Genomic DNA, 13,268 nt, shown 5'->3' with positions numbered 1-13,268 from the left:
TACTCATGTGAAAACATGCTGATTTCCGGACCATCCGCAGGCCAGATTAGAAGGCAGTTGGGCCAGATCTGGCCCCTGGGCCTTAGTTTGCCTACCCATGAACTAGACCAACTACACTGGAGATTGGTCTATTAATGATTCCATGATTATAGAACAAAATAGTAACCACAAGCATGCTTACTGTTGAGGTGGGGGGTAGTGGAAATGGTTGTAAACAATAAATATAATGTTTAAAAAATAATGTGGCTGTTATTTTAATATTTAAAACTATCAGAATGGAGAGATTTCACAAATAGTTTCCATCTATTATAATATTCATTTTCCAAGTATTATTTTATTGTTTTGAAACAAGTTGCCAGGATCTAGCTGCCAAAGCTGAAGAGGAGGCACAGCGATTTCTCCACGTCTATTTATGGGGAGGAAACTTGCTTTCCCCCACCCCATTTCTATGGTTTATTCCAATTGCCTCTCATCTTGCCCCCTTGATAACATTTACTTTGCCTTTGCTTTCTTAAGCATATACAGTGCAGCTGCTTAAAGGTCTCTAAATATCTCTGTTAAACCATCTTAACTGCATGACAGATGCCCCTGTGCACCTTGGGACAAATGTATTACAAGATGTATACAAACAATGGAAGTCAAATACTTTAGAGAGCATCTTCTGGTGCAAATTTAGCTCTTCCCTCTTCCCAATTACTTATTTAAGTGGATAGGGAGTGAGAAGAGGCAGGTTGTCCCACCAATATGTAAACTTAAGACTCATGTTCACACAAACAGATTATTAAATGTAACAAGACATTAACACACCTCAGCTCCTGTATTTTTGTCATTGAAAGAGAAGTTACTTAGCAGGAGCACAAATGCCTCTGTTGGTGAAGGATAGGGACGGCTCACCAACCTCAGGCAGCAGGAGCCACAGGAGCGGCAGATCATATTGTAGATCTTTATTCCCCCTTGTTCCTGGTGTTGAGCTTCATTCACTCCTTCTTCCCTGGTGGAGGAAGCCATTTTGTGGTTTGCCTCACATGCGAAAATATCTCAGGCCAGCCCTGATGAAGGATGAGAACTTTTACTCGTAAGCAGATTGTTCACACATTACAGAAGCAGGGCTATTCATTGTATGTCTCCTTCCTCACAATCTTCATTGAGATTGTTTTCAGAAGTGACTTGAGTACTCACCATACATTAAAAGCACATTTGAAGCACATCCCCTGCAAAAAAAAGAATACTGGGAACTGCAGTTTGTTAAGTGTGCTGGGAATTGCAGCCCAATGAGAGATAAACTACATCTCCCAGGATTCTTTGGGAGGTGGGTGGGATAGGCTTTAAATGTATGGTGCATAGACAACCATACTTCAGAATGGTTGCCAGTTCCTACATTTGCTAGTGACTTCAGCCTTGCTAAACTAAACTAAACTAAACTAAACTAAACTAAACTAAACTAAACTAAACTAAACTAAACTAAACTAAACACTAACATTTCCTCTTCTAAATATGAGAAACTGCTTTGCAGAGAATTGTGGGTAATTTTAGTACCATTTTGCAGAAAGCGGAACTGGCAGCTCTGAGTGGTGAGGCCTATAGTATATTTCCTTAAGCATCTATAAAAATCACAAGATTCATACTCTGGACATTACTCTCTTCTAGTGTAAAAAGTGACACTTCTAGTGTAAAAAGGAAGAAACATAGAGTTGTCATATTTAAAAAAGTAAAATTCCTGACACTCGCAAAGTTGTTGAGCTTTTGGGGGAAAACCTCCCCCCCCCCCATAGTAATTTTAAGCTTTTGGAGCTGGTTCCACTGCTTTTTGGCAAAATTCCTCCCTGACACCATTTTTACACCCCAAACCCAGCACATGTCACATGTTTAGAGTGACTGGGAAGTCATCCAAGAGATACTCCTCTCTCTCTCATAATACTAGAACCCAGGGTTATCCAATGAAGCTGAAAAATGAAAAGTTCAGGAGAGAGAAAAGTAAGTACTTCTTCATGTCACACAGGGGTGTGGGACTTCCAGCCAGGCCATTTTCTCCAAATCATGCCCACCTGCCTCACATCCAACATCATCTGTAACATCAGGTGTGGGGCCAATAGAAGTGCGGCAAAAAGCAGGATTTAACTTGTGGGGAGTTCAATCCTCCTTGGTTTGGGTGTGCAAAGTTCCCTGCAGGGAGCTCTCTTGTGCGCCCAAACTCTGAGGAAAGCAGGATTGAACTCCCCAGACATCAGCTGATGCATGAGGAGTTCAATCCTGCTTGGTCTCAGTCTCTCTCTCCTCCCCCTCCCCCCCCCATGCAGGCCAACTCTTACAGATGAGTGGAACCACTTTCCTGTCAATCATCTGATGAAGGAGATAAAGATCGGGCCCACTTAACCAAAAATGCCCCCATCCCTGGTATAGCACATAGTTAAATTATGCCACAGGAAGTAGTATTGGACATAAACTTGGATGGCTTTAAAGGGGAGGGGTAGATAAGAATCAATGGCTGCTAGTCTTGATAGCTGCATACATTTACCAACAGTATTTGAGGAGAATACTATTGTGCTTATGTCCTGCTTGCAGGCTTTCCCTTGGCATGTGGCTGACCACTATGAGAACAGGGCGCACCCTTATCATGATTCTTCTTCTTCATCTTCTGGGGTTATGATGTGACTATGAATATAAATTCAGAGCCTGAACTCTTGCCCTTAATTAGACTCCAGTAACCATCAATCCTTTTTTTCCAGAGATTTCAGACCAGCGGTCCCCTGTACAGATTTCACACAAGGCCTCTCAAAATATGCATTTTGGAATCCTGCAGAGGGGAAGTGGCAGGGAGTCAATTTGGAGGAAATACATGGTGGGTAGAAAAGAGTTAAGCACCTGTTTTCACCACTCCCTCTCCCCATGTCTGCTCATACTGAAGTTGCTTTTCCCTGTGCGGGGGGCGGGGGGGGGGGCGGGGAATCAATTTGAGCCTTGCTGAAATTACATATCTACATGGCACTGAGGGCTAGAAACCTTATTTTTTAAAAAAGAAAGATGATATTCTTAGTTATCCAGTACATCTGTGTGGAAGCATTGTTTGTTAAATACCTTTAATGGCTGTGGGGTGGGAGGGATGGGATAGCATATTCCAAATTATATATCAAGAGGGGGGGGGTGTAGTTTCCCCCCTCTGTCACCTTGACCCTGATGTCTCACAAGCAAAGACCAGAGACTGACTCTTCCTAGGCCAGCAAGTGTGTTTTCCCCACAACTCCCTCCCTCCCCATCAAAGCTGCTCAGGTAAGCAGCAGGTAGACACGGCACCACTGCACAATAATTGTTCTTTAATTGCTTCTCCTCCCTGCTCAGCCGCCGTGCTCCATAATAATTTCTTTTACTCTCTCCTGTCTGAGTGCGTTGAGGGCTGGCTGAAGATGCTCCGGATAAGGCAACCGGTCTCTTGCGCCGTCCAATTGTTGTCTAAACTATCAATCAAGTGTGGCAGCTCGAGGAAATGTGGAGGGGTGGGGTGGGAAGAAGCGTTCTGCTTGCATAAACAGACCCAGTGCTTTGCTACGCTTTCTCTTTCCTCTCTCTCCCCCCCCCCACCCCAACCCTCCACCAGACAAAAAACAAAAAGTGGGGGGAGGGGGAATCTGACAACATGGAGTCCGGCCCATCAATCAAAGCAGCTGGTGGAACAACCTCTCCCTAGTGTTAATAAATACATTTCCCTTCCTTTTATTGGATGCTTGTCCTAATTTGTTTCTCCTCTGGATTTCCTCTCCCCACCCCCCCTTTCCGAAAGTGAAATGCTTGCCCGTTTTTCCCCTCGCTGCCACCCCCGCCAACTCCCAGCAGCCCTTGAGAAAGCAGATGTTAGGCTGCAGAAACAGAGCCAGGCTGAGGCTGGAGTGGCCCAGTAGGCCTCGGTTGCCATAGCGACTACTGAGACCGCCTGTTGTCAGCGTTGTGCCTCGTCTCGCTGGCTCAGTGATTATCTCCATCTCAGCAGCCCTCGCCATACGGTCTGGGCTATAATCAAATCCCCCCTGTTCATCCCCTCCGGAGAGCCGCACACCAACATCTCATGCCCCCATGATCAGAATGCATATACGTAGAGCAAGCATTCATTAGGAGACATTGCTAAGGGCCTCTCTTGAGTTTCCATTTGCAGTTGAAAGGGGCGGGAAGCAAACTGTAGAAGATAAAGCCCATGCATTTAGCCCCGCTTTAACTTCTCGTTTCGTCCAGTTTTGATCCAACAGAATCAAAGTACATGAAAATTGTTTTGCTAGGTCTGTCAGGATCTCTAATTCTGCCTTCTGTTTCCACCACAAGATAGCTGGGTGCCTCTGGTTGCTCATGGCCATGGTAGAAAAACGATGGTCTATTCATGTTGTTTGCCCTTAGCATCTGGTATACAAAGGTAAACTACATCTTTACACAGAGGTTTTGTTTCCTAGCTTTAAAATCAATACTTCATAGAATGTCCAGCACTCAGTTTACTGCTGGTATGGCCTTTAGGGGTAGCCACCTAATGCATCAACACTCCCCTCCCCTCCCCTCCCCTCCCTTAAAAAATAGGGCAAAAGCAGCACCTATTTGCATATGCTAATTCACATGTATTGATGCAAATTTAGAAATAATTGCTATAATTATACTCTATTGATTGGCAACTTTGAGGCCCTTGCTCTCCATTCCTAGTTCTTAGATTAGATAGACCTTCAACCAGAGGACTCATGGAAATGGGGAAGAGTTCTCTGATGTCCCTTGAAATAGAGGACTGTGCTGTGTTAAGTAGGGTACATGGCCACCCCCAACCATGGAGGTTCAGCATAAATGTAATTTGGCCCTCAACTCAGAGCCAATTGGGGGGGAGGCCAGGACTGGAAGGCCATTTGGCCTGGACCTCAAGCTCCAACGGGCTCACAAATATAGGCACTTTGGGCATTTAATAAGTTTTGCAACTGTCAGACCCTCCAAGTGTTACTATTTTCCAGGAACAGCCCAGATTTACAGAAGTCATCCCAGTTTCTGATTTGATCCAGAATGTCCCGCTTTTCTTTAGGATGTCTCTGTTTTCGTCAGAGAAATATTGGAGGGTATGAACTGTTTCTATGCATATCAGACCAAAACATAGCACACTCAGCTTAGAGCTGCAAATTTAAGCGAATAAGAGATGTGGTTTGGTAGCAGACATAATTCTCTTTTTGGGGGGACGGGACTGATAGAGATTTTATCATATTAAAGTGTCCAAAATGTTCATTAATGTTCATAAAAATATATTCATTCTGAAGACACAAGATTAGACCATGATGAACGCATCCTCACAGATCAGCTGCTTATGTAAACAAACAGCTGGCTCTTTTTCTGGTGCCTTGTTTTGTTTTTGTATGTAGCCATGTGTCAGGGAACTGACATCGGAGCTAGAGGCGGAGGGAAGGCTCTCAAATGATGCTGGAGAAGGGCCCAGCAGGGAGAGAGGCAGCTCAGCAGATGGGGAAGCAATTCAGCGCAACACCAGGAATAAAGAGGGGCAGATGGGGGAATCGGCGAGAGGGCTCCCAGACTCTTCACCGGACACCAGCGGGGAGAGCACGGGTCCTCCGCTACCCACGCCCTCCCTGCGCAGAAGACTTCCGCGCAGAGAGAGTAGGAGGAGACTGGGTGTCAAACAACTTTTATGTTGGAAAAGGTTTAAGAAACGCCCACTGACGGATTCTGCTAGCGACTGAGGCAGCCACGAAGTGAAGGGCTGTCCAGACTGAAAGGTTTAACAAGGCAACAAAGCCAGGAGAGGCGGCAACTTACGCACGAGCAACCCATACTCTTTACACCATGTTTTCTTTTTTATCGTGGCTACGGGCTCTAAAGTGGCCTAGTCCGCTCTGGACCTCTGATACGGCCTGCCTCAGATAAATGGAGACAAACACCGCAGAATTACTACAAGCGATGCCTGAGTTCTAGACAACTTGGAAGAAACATCCTTCCATCCTGGTGTTGCTTATTAACTGCTGCTGGAAATTACAGACCCTCCATGTATCTCTATTTTCCAGGGATAGTCCCGGATTTACATACAGAAGCTGTCCCAGTTTCTGATTTGATCCCTTAATGTCCCGCCTTTCCTTAGGACGTATCTATTTTCATTGGAGAAATGCTGGAGGGTATGGAGTTATGCAACCCTTGAGCCAAGGAGACAAGTAACTAAACAACCTTTAGAAGACATCTGAAGGCAGCCCTTTATAGGGAAGTTGTTTAATGTTTAATGCTTTCTTATGTTTTTATATATGTTGGAAGTTGCCCAGAGTGGCTGGGGTAACCCAGTCAGGTGGGTGGGGTATGAGTAATAATAATAATAATAATAATAATAATAATAATAATAATGGCTTTTTTCAGCTGGAACTCACTAGAACTCCGTTCCGGCATCTCTCAAGTGGGTGCCATTGCCTTTATAAGAGAACAAGGGAGGCATTCATGGTAAGTTCTAACACCTCTTTTTCTCGAAAAATAGCACTAATAAGAATAAGAATAATGGAATAGGATGTGCCTATTTTCATTGGAGAAATGTTCGAGGGTATGAAATTAATCAGATTCCTGAATACAGTAAAAGGCTTTCCCTTCATTGTTATTCTCAGGTCCTAAGATACCCTTCTCTGAGAACACATTCTGTTACCCCAAGGTGGCATATAGAATGAAGCCAGGCCGGGCACAGGAAGCTGCTATATTATGTTTTAAGGGGCCTGTCAACATGATGTCCCTATCCATGACAGAAGGAGTAGCCGCACCAAGGCCCCCTTTGGTCTCCCACGGACCTGATGGGCCTTTTGTACAGCCTTTCCAGAGTCCATTGACTGTAGCTCTGTCTTTGTCAGCTTGTCAGACAGAGGTCGAGGAAAGAGTGAAGGACTTGTTCTCAGGGCACAACAGGATAAGATGCAAGGATGAGACGCACATATTGGGTTACAGTGCTGGCAGCAGAAAGGTTCAGCAATGCAGAGATTGCCCTCGGGTTTCTGGCCCCTGCTCCTCTACTGGCTTTGTTCTTCGCATGCTTTTTATATGGGAAGTCTCTTAAGCATTGCTGACAGATGCCTCATTTGAAGTCCCTGCTTAGAGAAGGCCTTTGTGCATCCCACATAAGGAACTTCCAGATAGCAATGACAGAAGGTTTTCCCCATACTCTGTTAATTAAGCACATTTTCCCACTCTAGTTTCTAGAGGGGTACAAGACCCAGTACAGCCCTAGAAATACGCAGTGGTGCAGAAAAAATGGTTGCTGCAAGACGAGTTGACCTAGCATGCCTCGAAGTTCTACAATTTACCATTTTTTTTTTAAATATTTGTACAGCTTTTGCATGTACAGGCATTCTAGTCTCGTGCGGGGACGCCTGTACTGTCCAAGCAGCAACAGTTGGCCAAACTCACAAGCCTTCCATTTTTCTCCTCTCCTAACCATCATAATTCAGTAGCTGAATGTTCTCTACTATATTAGGTCATGGGAACCAAGGCAGTGAAAACCTGAAGGAAGTCAATCCACCCAACTTGCTGCTGTTCTTAATAAACCCCTGAGCAAACTGATAACTGTTTGTTTTTTTAAAAAGGTTGAATCCTTACAGCTGAAAAAGAAAGCACTCCGCTAATTTTAAAATTGTCTGTAGAATCAGAATTGGATCCTAAGGGTCATCTAGTACAATCTCCTACAGTGCAGGAGTCACAGCTAAAGAATCTCTGACAGATGGTCATTTAACCTTTGTTTTAAAACTTCCAATGAAGGAGAGTCCAGCACCTTCTGAGGTAGCTTCTTCCACCATCAAACAGCTCTTACCACCAGAAAGTTCTTCCTGTATCTTACATTATTCTTGATTACCATTTCCCACCCAGGTTAAGTCTCTCCCCCCACCCCAAGTTACACTACTGGCCTAGTTCTGCAAATTTACTATTTATTTGCTGTATACCACTTTTCTGTTCAGAGAGCATCTGACGGCACCTGCCATCCAAATCAGTAGCCAGTCAAGACTGTGGGTCCCAAAACAGCACAACACCTCCAGTAAGTACAGTGGTACCTCGGGTTAAGTACTTAATTCGTTCCGGAGGTCCGTACTTAACCTGAAACTGTTCTTAACCTGAAGCACCACTTTAGCTAATAGGGCCTCCTGCTGCTGCTGTGCCGCCGGAGCACGGTTTCAGTTCTCATCCTGAAGCAAAGTTCTTAGCCTGAAGCACTATTTCTGGGTTAGCAGAGTCTGTAACCTGAAGCGTGTATGTAACCTGAAGCGTATGTAACCCGAGGTACCACTGTAATGGACTTACTAGCATATGCATTGGGAATCTCATGTGAGTGAACAGGCAGAAAGTGTAGCATATTTCATTTCTATCTACAAACTTGAAAACATAAGAAAAGCCCTACTGGATCTGACAAAGGCTGTATCTTGTCCAGAATCATGTTTCTATTGTGTTTGACCAGCCATTTTCAGAAGACCCTTCAGGGTATGAAGCCAACAGCCTTCCCATGTTGTTTGTGTGGTCAAGGCTGGGTTGCTGCAATGCACTCTAAAAACAAAACCATGCCGATAAAATGGTGCCAACCCAAAAGGTGACAGTGGACATGTCCTGAAATAGCTGTGAGTGTCCTCACCCACCTAATGCATCACTGAGCAAATCAACCTCATCAAATAGGCTGAAGACTAGTGCTAAGGCAAACTACACTTGCAGAGATTGTGCTACTGTTTAGAGTTGCCATATTTAAAGAAGTAAAAATCCTGACAAAGTTGTGGAGCTTTTGGGGGCCACACACTTCCTGGTTCTGTTTGCAAAAACCCAGACATTTTGCTGATTTTTAACCCCCCCCCCCCCCGATACTAATTTCGCTGTTGCAGTTCTGGAAATGTCTGGGAAAGACTACTACTGGTACATTTTTAAAACATGATTATATTAAAATTGATATATTATGCAGTTTGAAAAGAGACAGAAGAACTATGGGAGAACCAAGATTAGATGACAGCATCAGATAGGTTCCCCTATCATTGACACATAATTGGTTGGGGTTTCTTTGCATAACAGCGTCTAAGCTGAGTCATTGCAGAAAAGGAACAATTTGCCTGAGCAATCAGAACTTGGCATTTCAACAGTGCCACCTGCTGAGATCCTCCACCATTCTTAACTTGCCCCAGTTTTTAACAAAGAGATGGTAATTTTTAAAAACAACAGCCGCAACCACATCCCCCTACAATCATGTAGTTTACTAGATGACATTTTTTATATTTGAATCTGTGTGGGTCTTGGGAATATCTATATATATTTGGTATCACTCTACAACACAGTTGCCAACTTATTTTAGGCAGCCCCTTCTCTGGTCTCTTTAGCAACTGCCATTGCATGACACTGTTTATCTCCGTTCATTGAAAATGTTCACTGGCTGGTTTCTGGAGATCAAGTTGCTGTTAAAAGCACAAGCGCAAGACCAAATCTACCACCACCCACTGGCCAGTTCATCCTACTGCAAGATACCCAGCAATATGTGTTTATAATAAGACCCATTATTATTAATCGTCCTGCTGCAGTATGATTACATTTTTAAAAAATTGTTGTTCTTAAAAATCCCTTTTTCTCACCTTTTGTTTTGACAAAGCTGGCAGTAGGTATGGGCACATCTGTCAGTTTGAGTTATCTCCATTTCTCATTGTGCAAATCTTCAGTTCTCTACATTGTCTCAGCAATCTGCACTTTTAGAAAAATCCTTGTGAAAAATTCATCAGCATTTTAGTGTGAATTTCTCCTAATGTAAACATGTTTGTATGCAGTTTGGGCCAATGCACAGAGTTTTGCAAGCAGTTATCCCTAATATAATGCATAATTGTATGCTGCTTTCAGGAGTATATGTGTTTGTAAGCTCACTGTCTTCTAAAATGTGGATTTTGTACACATTATTTGGCTGGAGAACCCCATTGCAACATCTGCAGAAGTCTGAGTTTCAAAGGAGAATTGTGTTTTGGTCTGTGTATTGGTTCAAGAAGTGTGAATTGGATAACTTATCATTAAACTGGACACAGAATCAAATCCCCCACAATCACCATCCTTGGCTGCCAGGGCCTGTTACTAGGCTCTTTCACAGGTCCCATTCATTTCTATCAGAATTGCAAAGGAGAACTTTCCAGCAGATGTCCAACTAGATGTGTCATAATTGTGCAAAGTGCTTCCCCGCCTTTTTCGTTTAAAGTAAATAGCAGCCACAAAGAGCCCCGTCCCACACTGGAAATGTAGTGGATTTAACCCTTTGCTCCTGTCATGATCTGAATCCAAATCCCCCACCCCCTTTGCAGATACTAAAGTTCCAAAGAGAATATTGGGAGAGAAGCTCCTTTTCATTGTGAATGTTTTGTAAGTGTTTTGGGGGTAGGGAAGCTCAGTCCAAAAGCAGCTGTCTTCGAGCGCCCTCTCCTGGTGAAAACCATCAAACTCCTGGAGTTGCGGCTGCATTTTATCCCCCAGCCCACCCATTGGGGAAACACTAAACTTGGAATATAAACCAGGACTCCGCTCTGGAATATGTGGATTTAAATGGAAGAAGAAGGTGCTATTAAATGGCTGTAGATGTGGCTGTCAATTTGTCCCTGGCTCGGCCCTCCTCCTAAACTTTAGCAGGCAGACCTATTTCCCACCTCTTGCCAGTCAAAACTTCCCTTGTGTAATTTCTGTATGACAGTCTACTGTTAAGGGAAAGGCTAGGAACACAGCTGGGGGTCGGGGGGGGGATGGGGCAACCCTATATGCAGAATCCAGCTGAAAGCAGAGCACAGCTCTTTTGATGCAACTGGAAGTCGTTTGCGTTGTGTAGGTTGCCGATTTGGCACATATGACTTCTGAGTCCCCTTGCTCTGCTGTAATTAGGTCTGTAAGAAGCATTCTATTGTAAGCACTATAATAGGTTGCTTTGCGTGTTTGGTTGTGTGGGGAGGTGTCGAGCCTGCAGACCCAAAAAAGCTAGCAACTCTCACCTCACTTTTCCATCTGCTGAGAAGGTTTTCCTATTGTTTCAAAAATGTGCTGAACCTGTTTGATCAGAGGTGACAATGGGAACGAAGAAATGTCTTTCTCACACCATTGGAAGTTAAAGAAATTATCTTAAGCTGAAGTTAGACAATAGTTTTAAAGGAAGTTGAAAGTGGTTTGAGACACATTTCACTTACTGTTCCCTTTGATCAATCAGGTTTAGGTTTTTGAAATACAAAAACCTGCCAAACCTCTTTACTGGAGGCAGAAGGGGAGTGAATGTACACAGCACAAGTAGCACCTTTCAAGATTTCATTGATGCTCTAAAAACGAACAAACCTTGTCTTAATCAGCAATCATCACGATCACCATCTTTTATATAGATGTTGAAGTGCTCAAAGTCCTTCACGCAATGCAACTGATGTCTACGTCTTGGTAATTAGGGTTAAAAGCTCCGAGCAGGCCCAGTTATCAGTACTTCTTACAGTGTTAAACTAACCTTCACTTTCATGTGGACTGAGGGAAATGCCTTATCCCTTGCTTTGCGCAGACCTAGAATAGCAGATCTGACTGCAGAAACCTGTTTCTGCAGAAGTTTTCTGGGTTTTCAGGATTGGAGTGTGCATTTTAACAATGACTGGGAAACAAAAGAGATTTTGAGTGGTAGGGGGAAATCCATAGGAAGAGATCACTGGGGATGAGAACTGGTGAAGGCTAATTTGCTTTGCACAGATATAGGAGACAAGAAGGGGGCAAGAGGGCACCCCTCCCCCCGTATTCTTTGGAGAACTCAGTCCACTGATATAATACCATTTATGTTTCTTCGTCTTGTGAACAAGCATTTGAAATTGGGGAAAGGGAGGAAGGGGATCCCACTGATGAGGCTCTTGGTTTCCTCAAGGGACTGAACTGCTTAATTAATCATAAAGTCCTCCTTCAGCAGGAGCAGCCCAGCTGTGATGCTAGCCAATCCTTGAGAAGGCCATCCATCACTGTCAATACTAAGGACCAATCCGTGAGAAGGTGCCCTGTTGACTGTCAGCCAATGGCATAGGCTTGTGTTCCGGATAGAAACTATAAAAACAGAGGCTGATGAGAATTAATTCTCCGTTATTTGATTCTCTTGTTCCTGGAACTTTATGTTAGATTTTATTTATTGGTTTGCTTAAAAAACCACAAAGAAACATATACACTTTCTCATTCAGATTCTGAGATTTCATGCCTGCAAGTAGGTATTGGGAAATCAGAAGACTTCAAAATCTGAATTTTAAATTTTGTCAGATATGTGCCTAGCTGTTAATTATTTTTATGCCATGATGATGATTTGTCTTGAGAATCTTTCGATAAAAGGGCAGTATATACATATAAACATATGTCTGTATTCTCAAATGTTATGTATTTTAAAGAGAACGAAACTAGATACGATCTGCAATTCAAATTTTAATAGGAACAAATTTTAATAGGAGGGAGTGGTGTTGAGTCTCATAAGGAAATCATTTGTGAGATTTTTTCCCCTAAAAATTGCTACAGCCTAACATTTAGGGATTTATTTATTTTTAAAAGTTGATTAAAAATGCAGGGTTTTCTGCCTCAAAATTCAAAACAGCCTCCTAAAGGATAAAAGCAAAATTTAAAATATCTCAATTGATGAAATTAAACAGTTTAATATAATCTCAGAAGCCAGGTGTTTGACTTGAAGTTTGAAAAATATGGTTCTTGGGGATTTCAGCTTATTAAATTTAGGTGGGGTATGGATTTCAAATATAATTCCAAGTTTTCGGATACAAGGTTCAACAGAGAGTGAAGGAGCCCCTCCCCCAACACAGCTCAGTTCTATCTTACTACAAAAGAGGTTGCAGAGGAAATAAATGTGTGATTCTTTCCCTTATCTTCTGGGTGAGGAAGAGAGTTTTACCTATTTAGTTCCAAAATGCACAATAAGGCAATACCTTTACTAGGCCATCCAAGATGTCACAAAATACGTAGTGTGCAAGCGTTCAATTTCTCCAGAACTCATAATCAGGTTAGATTGTAAATCGTGTGTGTGTAAGTTGGCTGATACTGAAGCCATACAGACAGCTTTTAAGTAGCCTTAACATGGCAGCAGAAATGCAAATGATGCTCTACTAGGTGCTATATAGATTGTAGGTTGAACCCAGAACTCCTGAAATGAAGAAACATGGCACTGATTGATCATTCTTTTTTTTTTTTTTTTAAAAAAAAAGATTAATCTGTCATCCAATATTTGGTAGTTGTGATGTGATAATTTAATTAGTGAGGGTGCTGTGCATTTTGAGTGAGATGCATGC

General features: G+C 43.0%; 1 long non-coding RNA gene across 1 annotated transcript in view; it reads left to right on the top strand.

The window, feature by feature from the left end:
• The first annotated feature begins 2,303 nt into the window (after window positions 1-2,303).
• Window positions 2,304-13,268, top strand: part of LOC308462162 — a 14,291-nt gene continuing 3,326 nt past the window's right edge. Inside the window, exons 1-4 of the long non-coding RNA XR_013979029.1 lie at window positions 2,304-2,394; window positions 2,727-2,839; window positions 6,367-6,447; window positions 7,943-8,017. This is a non-coding gene — a long non-coding RNA (uncharacterized lncRNA). The remainder of the gene's footprint in view (window positions 2,395-2,726; window positions 2,840-6,366; window positions 6,448-7,942; window positions 8,018-13,268) is intronic.

Source organism: Podarcis pityusensis, assembly GCF_964106645.2.
Source record: "Podarcis pityusensis genome assembly, chromosome: 13".
Lineage (NCBI taxonomy): Eukaryota > Metazoa > Chordata > Lepidosauria > Squamata > Lacertidae > Podarcis > Podarcis pityusensis.
Note: the sequence above shows the minus strand (reverse complement) of the source record. Positions and strands in the feature narration are given on the sequence as shown.